Source organism: Phocoena phocoena, chromosome 2, assembly GCF_963924675.1.
Source record: "Phocoena phocoena chromosome 2, mPhoPho1.1, whole genome shotgun sequence".
Lineage (NCBI taxonomy): Eukaryota > Metazoa > Chordata > Mammalia > Artiodactyla > Phocoenidae > Phocoena > Phocoena phocoena.
Window position 1 is genome coordinate 174252627 of NC_089220.1, and position 9161 is coordinate 174261787.

At 43.3% G+C, this 9161-nt stretch overlaps 1 pseudogene; it reads left to right on the plus strand.

Moving 5' to 3' along the window:
* Positions 1-765: 765 nt before the first annotated feature.
* On the plus strand, positions 766-878 carry LOC136119517 (U6 spliceosomal RNA; annotated as a pseudogene).
* Positions 879-9161: the final 8283 nt, after the last annotated feature.

Here is a 9161-nt window from a genome sequence, read left to right on the forward strand (position 1 = left end):
GATACAGAGAACAAACTAGTGGTTACCATTGTGGGGGTGGGAGGCACAAACCATTGGGTATGAGATAGATTCAAGGATGTGTTGTACAACATGGGGAATATAGCCAATATTTTGTAATAACTGTAAATGAGAAGTAACATTTAAAAATTGTATTACAATTTTTTTTAAATAAGTGCCAAAAAAAAAAGAATCCTAAGATAAGCAAGAGAGGAAAAGTCACCATAGTATCTTACATGACTCAGCTGTGATTGGCACATTTCATCGTAGTAGTAATGGAAACATGGATTGGTAGCTAAACTTACAACATGACCTTATTGAGAGGAGGAGGGGTTGTGTCTATGTGTTGATGGTGGTGAAAGAGGGTTCAATCCTCATCTTCCACAGAATAAGACAACTGGCACCGCTTAACCGTGACTAATCAATAAGTAGCAGAGATTTGGAGATGAAATGACAGTGGCTGCTTCTGGAGAGTGGGAAAGAGGTGAAGTGGGTCAGGGGACCGCTGTTTTGTTTGGGGTAGAAGGAACCACTGTTTTTGAAACAAGTTTTCTAGAGCGTGTTTGACTTTTCAGGGCTCAGTTTGTGTCCTGTGGTAGGGTGGCTCTCCGAGGATGGCTTCAGAAGCATGTCCCCGGTTCTTGACCCAACCTATGATTCAACTTGCCCATTTGCAGAAAAACACTTGAAAACCTCGAGGTGACTCTTAGGTCTTTTGTTCTGTAATTCTGAGATGCCAAGTAATCTGGTCTAGAGTTATAACATCTGGTGCTCGCTTCAGCAGTACACATGCTAAAAATTGGAACAAAACAACAAAGATTAAGTAACATCGCCCCTGCACAAGGATAACACACAAATTCCTGGAGCTGTTGCCTACTTTTAATTAAATGTCCTCTGAGTTCAAAAATATATATATATGTAGATCACATCTGAAAGGTTTGTTTATCTTAAATTAAGTCTTCAGGGACTTCATGGTAGTGCAGTGGTTAAGACTCTGCCCCCAAGGCAGGGGGCCCAGGTTTGGTCCCTGGTTGGGGAACTAGATCCCACGTGCATGCCGCAACTAAGAGTTTGCATGCTGCAAAAGAAAGAAAGAAATTAAGCCTTCATAATCACTGACTTTATGTGGAAATAAATCCACAGGTCTCTCAAGCTGAAGTAAGCAGTTCTCGAAAGCACTTTCTTTTTTTTTTTTTTGGCTACACAGTGCTTCTTGCGGGATCTCAGTTCCCCAACCAGGGATTGAACCCGGGCCTCAGCAGTGAAAGCACCGAGTCCTAACCACTGGACCGCCAGGGAATTCCCAGAAAGTACTTCTTTCTTCATTAAATGAATGCTTCCAAATTTTGAAGATTTAGAAGAGAAGTGGATTTTTTTTAATTGTGCTAAAATACACATAAAATTTACCAACTTAAGCTTTTTTAAGTGTGTTGGAAGAAAAGTGTTTGCTTTGGGGGTTTTTGTGTGTGTGTGTGTACACAGAAATTAGCTCAGGACTGGAAGTATTTGTGTCATGATCTACACCAAAATATTTAATGTTCTTCAGTCCATATTAGCTTGATGGAATGATGTTATTAACATTATAAACTTTCAGATGTTTCCACTGTAGGTAAAAATCAGAACTGAGGACAGCTATTTAAAATATTCAAGAAATTAACCATTTTTTTCACCCACTTAACAGTCAAGAGCCACTGGAAATGAAAAATCAGAATACTGTAACTAAATCTGAGAAATCCCAAATAAGTGCCCATTGTTTCCTGAGAGACAGACATCACTAGTATGAGCTCCAGGAAACACCCACGTTACCATCTTAGATATTTTCTTTTCTTGCCGAATCAAAAGTTAGGTATCAGCTTTTCTATACAATAACTGGCATTGTGCACAGCCGCCCTGCATACTGCTCTGGAAATGAACTTTTGTTTTATGCAAATGTAGGCGAACTAGAATGAACAAAAGGCACACATTTTAAGCCCGAGAACATTCAACTGAAAATGAAAAACGGATTTTTCTTCTGATAGAAAACCAGCTGGAAAAATTTTGCAGCAGGCCGGTTGGGGGCAGACCTGAGGCCTCTCAGCAGTCCCCTCTTTGCAAGGCGGCTGCCCACTGGCAACGACTTTCTAAACGCCCCTGTCAGGGGTCCCGAGGTGGCCCCTCTGCAGGAATAAACAGGAAGAGGCGGGGCCCTCTCTCTGGTCCCCCCGGCCCCGTGCGGGGGTGATGAGGGCCAGCTCCTCCCCGCACCCACCGCTGGAACTACCTGCTCACCCCAAGGTCCAAGCCGCCTGCTGGACAGCGGGGCCCACAGAGGTCTGACGGGGCTGGGACACTGCTGCAGACCCCTTCTTTTTTTAATTTATGTAATTGAAGTATAGCTGATTTACAGTGTTGTGTTAATTTCTGCTGTACAGCAAAGTGACCCCATTATACATATATATATTCTTTGCCATTGTGGTTTATCACAGGGTATTGAATACAATTCCCTGTGCTCTACAGGAGGACCTTGTTGCTTATCCATTCTCTCTCTATAATAGTTTGCATCTGCTCATCCCAAACTCCCACTCCATCCCTCCCCCACCCCCCTCCCCCTTGGCAACCACCAGTCTGTGCTCTATGTCTGTGCGTCTGTTTCCATTTCATAGATAGGTTCGTTTGTGTCATATTTTAGACTCCACATATAGGTGACGTCATATGACGTTTGTCTCTGTCTGACTTACTTCACTCAGTATGATCATCTCTAGGTCCATCCGCGTTTCTGCTGCAGACCCTTTAAGAGGACTTTCACAGGAGAGGAAGGAGGGCTGGAGACCCCTGCTTCGGAAGCCTGATGGAAGGATGCTTGGTTATTCAGGAATGTTGAGGTCCTGCTTCCTGAGCCTGGACACAGAGGCAACCATCAGAGAGCCTTGCTACTCTGCCCGCCACACACTCCAGGGTCTGTTTTCACTCTGCCGTCTAACAATCGCTCCATTGAGAACTCTGCGGCTGGCAGCTCCACTGCCGTGTCTTCACGGCTGCAGCCTTGGGCCCAGCCCAGAACGAGGGCACCTCTGCCCTGTCCAGTTCACACTTTCTTTGCCACTCTTCCCTCTGTCCCTTTCCCCCAAGAACTCCATCCATCCCTCGGATTTAGATGTTCCCATCACTCTTCTGGCAGAACATGCCTTCTGACACGTACCCTCATGACTTTAAATATTATCTATATGCTGATAAATCCAAAATCTGCTTTTCCAAGCCTAATCGCTCCCATAAATTCCTAACTCATGTATCCGAATGCTCACAGGCCATTTGCACTTAAAGACCCCACAGGCACGTGCAATTCAATGCGTCCAAAGTGAACTGAAAAAACCCCAGGCATCGTGTGCGTAAAGTCCGCAATTGCTCACTTGAAATCCTTGGGGACAAATGTTTTACGGAATTTTGAGTTCCTCAGAATTTAGAAAAGATAATACATAGTATATATATAACAGCTCCAGTGAGGTCTAGGCCAGTACCGTGGAATCAAACGTGATTTTTCTCTTCAGCAAAATGTACCACTATTCACATTAGCGGAATATGCAAAGGCTGAAAAGTGTCATGTCAGTTGAAGTCATGTTTTATTATCAAAAGAGTTGCACCAAACTCACAAAAAACTTAATTTTCAGAGCCTCTTAGCTATTGGAGTTGTGAATAAGTGATTACTGAACTTTGTCACATATGACATTAAAGGGCTAATATCCCTAATATACACAGAGCTCTTAGAAATTAACAAGAAAAAGAACGATGAAAACCCAGGAAGAAAATGGACCAAGGAGGGGACTTCCCCGGTGGTGCAGTGGTTAAGACTGCACTCCCAATGCAGGGGGCCCTGGTTCGATCCCTGGTCAGGGAAGTAGATCCCACATGCATGCTGCAACTAAGAGTCCACATGCCACAGACTTCCCTGGTGGCGCAGTGGTTAAGAATCCACCTGCCAATGCAGGGGACATGGGTTCGAGCCCTGGTCCAGGCAGATCCCACATGCTGCAGAGCAACTAAGCCCGTGCACCACAACTACTGAGCCTGCACTCTAGAACCCGTGAGCCACAGCTACTGAAGCCCGCGCACCTAGAGCCCGTGCTCTGCAACAAGAGAAGCCACCGCAATGAGAACCCCGCGCACCGCAACGAAGAGTAGCCCCTGCTCGCCGCAACTAGAGAAAGCCCGCATGCAACAACGAAGATCCAATGCAGCCCCAAAATAAATTAATAATAATTTAAAAAAATGAGGTAACATGCCATAACTAAGACCCGGTGCAACCAAATAAGTAAATAGATAATTAAATATTTTAAAAAAAAAGAAAAGAAAATGGACCAAGGACATGAATAGACCATTCAAAGATAACATTTTTAAATGTTCAACCATACTAATTGCAAGTTGCAAAGAAATGCAGCTTTTTGCAATAGGAAGATGTTTTCTGCTTATCAGATGAGCATGGATGAAAAATAAGTTAGCAAAAGTATAGAGAAATAGGCACTCACATATATTAGTGAGTTGATATTTGGGAAAACCTTAGGACACTTGCCTAGTAAACATACAGCAAGCTTTATATAAATGTTAAATAAATATTGCTGGAAGTTTTTATTGATACAAACTTTTTCAAGACAACTTATCAAAAATCGACACCTATTAAAAATCTATATGTCTATGTCCTAGTCTCCAGAACTTCCAGTTCTAAGAATTTATTCTACCAAAATACACCAATGTGCAAAGATATATTATGTAGAAAGATGTTCACTGAATCACTGCAGTGATGAAGTTTGGAAACAACACCCCATCTTCAGCGGTGTGTTTCTTCTGCTCGACAGACCGAGAGGAAGATCTCAGCATCATCTTCAGACACATTAATATCCAGAGGAAGAAGACAGTGTCTTCCTGTGACTCTCTTTTAAGAGTGGAAAAACTTCTCCCAGAAGCTTCCCAGCAGACTTTCTCTTCCATCCACTGGACAGACCTGGGCTACGTGAACATTCCCAGGCCAAAGGGAATGGCATTACTCTATGCTGGGACCCATTTAGGCTCTTAAGAATTAATAAGAACCCCAAAGAGCTTTCTTTTCCCCATCGGTTAGCTAAAATGTTTTATTTTTAATTTAATTTTTATTCTATATTGGAGCATATTTTATTTACAATGTTGTGTTTGTTTCAGGTGTACAGCATAGTGATTCAGTTGTACATATATCCATTCTTCTTCACATACGGCAGAAATCACATATGACATCTTAACAGATTCTTTTGTCTGATCCTGTATGTATTTACCTACTTTTGGTCATAAGAACATAAATATTATCTCATTGCACCAACCCCAGTGTATTAGTTATCTATTGCTGTTTAACAAATTGCCCCCAGATTCAGTGGCTTGTAGATTAAAACGTCGATCTTTCCGTTTTTGTGGGTCAGGAATCTGGGCACAGCTGAGCTGGGTTGCATGAAGTTGCAGGTGAGCTGACGGCCAGGTCTGGGGTCTCATCTAAAGACTGGACCTGGGCAGGGGTGGGGGGTGGGGGGGAGGAGCCACTTCCAAGCTCACACACCTGGCTATTATCAGTCTCAGGAAATCGGCTTCCAAGCTCTCTCACCTGGGCCTCTCCGTGGGGCTGACTCACAACATAGTCGCCGGCTTCCCCAAGTGAACCGGGCAAGAGAGAGCTGGAAAGAGAGCGTCCAAGATGGAACCTGCGGTCCTTTGTCACCTAATCTCTGCATCGAGGCCATCGCCTCTGCCATGCTGTCTTCTCTAGAAGTGAGTCACTAAGTCTAGCCCACGTGGAAGGGAGGCGGGGATCAGAGGGGGATTATTTCAGAGGCTCCTACCGCGACCAGAATCAGCCTATGATGACCTTGTGGAGAGGAAGTAACGAGTTGCGCTGTTATTTTTGTCTGCTTACTGTCTATTTAGGAAAAGACCTCTTCCTCTTCCTCAGTCTGTGTGGCTCTGGAGACCGAAAGCTCCCCTCACCCCGGCTCTTTGGGGGGTGGGCAACTTTGTGGCCGGAGGGAGTGATTCAAGGATGAGCCTTTCAGAGCCTTTTCCAGGAACTGACAGGGGTGCTGGGAGAAACAGGGTCTCCTAAGATCACAGGTGCTGTGAAACATGGAAAACTGGAATTCTTCTGTCTTCTGTGTCTCTATATAAGACTCCTTTGCTCCAGAGCTGAGAGGAGCAGGGTGCGTGAAACACACCAAATCCTCTAACATCTCCGCCCCTCCGGACCCAGCTTTGCCTGGAGTCAGGCTTAACTTTTTTTTTTTTTTTTTTTTTTTTTGCGGTACGCGGGCCTCTCACCGTTGTGGCCTCTCCCATTGCGGAGCACAGGCTCCGGACGCCCAGGCTCCGCAGCATGTGGGATCTTCCCAGACTGAGACACGAACACGTGTCCCCTGCATCGGCAGGCGGACTCTCAACCACTGCGCCACCAGGGAAACCCCAGGCTTAACTTTTGAAGTTAGTTTTGAATTGGGTTTTCATCGCTTACAACAGCAATAGAAAAATGGTTCTAACATATGTTAGAACCATTTGGGACCCCATCAATAACATGGAGGGGGTCCCAAATACTCTATCTTCCCTTAATAAAACCATCATAGCAGTACCTTTTGTGGAATTATCTAAATACTTAGAGTATATTGAAAATGTTCAACCTTATCAGCATAATGCTTAGAAAATCAAGCTCCATGTTTTTCCTATTGTGTGAACCGTTTCCTTTATTCACCTTAAATTTACTTTTCTCAGGATACAGGAAATGTCTTCTTGTTCCATTTAAGTTCCCTAAGAGCGGGGAGAAATGCCTTCTTAATTATTATTTCCTGTCCAACTTGTAGCGCAATAGCTGGCCACATAGCAGATCCTCAGTAAGTGTTTAATGAATGAATGAGTAAACGAATCTTTTAAGTATCCTTGAGGTTGCTGTTCCCCAAGTTCAAGACTTTATTTTTGCCCATATGAAGACCAGTTCAACATTTCCACGTTAACTTCAGGTTATTCCTATATACTTAGGCTTCTCGTAATCACGGCTCCAAATAATTCACAAAAGCATTAAGCGAGACTAATCATAGGAGAATGCCAATGTTTACACTTCTTCCCCAAAGAAGTGCCCTAAATCCTAAACCATTGTTTCTCATCTCTAGGCAACTTCCCTCTGCGTCACCCCAGTCTCCATTATACCACGATGACTCAATTTTTAAAATAGCCTTTTGTGTGGAACTTTGTGAAAGGCTTTTTGAAAATCTTAATGGATGCCATTCATGAGCTTTTGTCCATACGCACATGCACCTCCTACAAGAGCTTTATTAGATCGATGAGGCCTGATTTCCTCTTGGAAAACCGTACGTGCCCCTCCAGCTCCTTCCTTGCCTCCCCCAGGTGAATTGGTGTACAATTGTCTTTGGGGGAGAAGGGCTCAGATCTTCTCTGTGGATCTGCTTTGATGGGTCTTTGATCCTTGTCAGGTATTGTAGAGTACTGTAAGGTGGAGAATGTCAAAATCAAACTCTCCTAAAAAGGGATGAATAACTATGGTTAAGTTAGCATGTTGAGGTCAGAAACAGGGATATAGGGACTCAGGTGCAGTCAATACGGGCAGAAAAAAGGAAGTTAGGTTAGAAATATAGGAAGTTGGTGGTTGCCAGTCGAGGGTCAGGAATGTCTCAGGTCCTTCAGGAATTCGATAGTGTCGCTGGTTTCCCCTTTCTTCATGTTTCCATCCTGCCTTGGAAAATGTTCCTTCTCAGTCATTCCCCGGAGGCCCTTTTTGTCTCTTTAATGTGGTTGTTCTCCAGGTTCTGTCCTTGGTTTTATTGTGCCTCCCTCTAATGTTCTCCATCGTCAATTTCACGTCCTCCCTTGGAGTTAGGTTGTCTATTTATTCTATAGACTGATAGAAATGTAAGTCACAACAGCAATACATAAATGTGTAAATTTCAGGCACGCACTTCTTCTCTGAGCTTCAGATAAGTCTATTCACCTGCCTAGTGGACATTTCCATGTCGATAGCCCATAGATGCTCCAAACCTGTGTCAGAAACCAAAGAACATCTTAATATGTCCAAAATCAAATGCATTATCTCTATATAATTTAAGGCCTTTTTTTCCCCCCTTGGCCACACTGCACGTCTTGTGGGATCTCTTTTTTCCTCCTTGGCAGCACTGCACGGCTTGTGGGACCTTAGTTCCCTGACCAAGGATTGAACCCATGTCCCTGCAGTAGAAGTGTGGAGTCCTAACCACTGGACCACCAGGGAATTCCTGAGGCCTTTTTCATTATAGGTGACCAAAAACAAACAAACAAACAACAACAACAAAAAGAAACCTACCATATTTCATGGAATCTCAGGAGAATCTGAACAGGATAGCAGTACAGCTAGGATCAGAAAGACCTGGAACCAGGACCTAAAATCCTGATGATTTCTCTCTCCAAATTATACCTCTACATTCCCCCATTTATCTGTTTCATAGCTCCCCTTGATGCAGACTAGATTCTTCTGCTTCTCCATCTACCTGGTGGGAAACAGCGAAGATTTCCATTTTGCCTGCTTCAGTCATACAGAGCAAGACTGACCTGATTCTTTCTGGGTCTTCAGTTCAAAATCCCAAAGAAGAAAGTCATTGGCCTGGCCAGGGCCAAGGTATCCGCCCATCAATCAATCAACTTTGGCCTCACATACAGGGTTACAATGTACATAATTTGAAGCTGTGCTGTAGTTCACTGATGCTCTGCTCATTTTGTGTTCAACCTTTTTTCTCTGTGTTTCATTCTGGAAAGTTTCTATTACTATGCATTTCTACTCTTTTCTTCACTTGTGTCTTAATCTGCTACTAATCCCATCCAGTATATTTTTCACTGGAGATATAATATTTTTTGTGTCTGGAAGTTGCTTGGTTTTTTACTTTATTCCATTTCTCTACTTAATGAGCTTAATCTTTTGTTTAGATTCTTAAGTGTATGGAATATATAACCATATATAATTATTAATATAACAACTGTTTTAATGTCTTTGTGCACTAATTCTATCTTTGTCTAATTTGACGTCTCTGTCATCTCTGGGTCTGCTTCTATGGATTGCTTTTTCTCCTCATTATTCATTGTACTTTCCCGCTTGTTTCCATGCCTGGTCATTTTCCACTGGATGCCAGATGTTGTGAATTTTACCT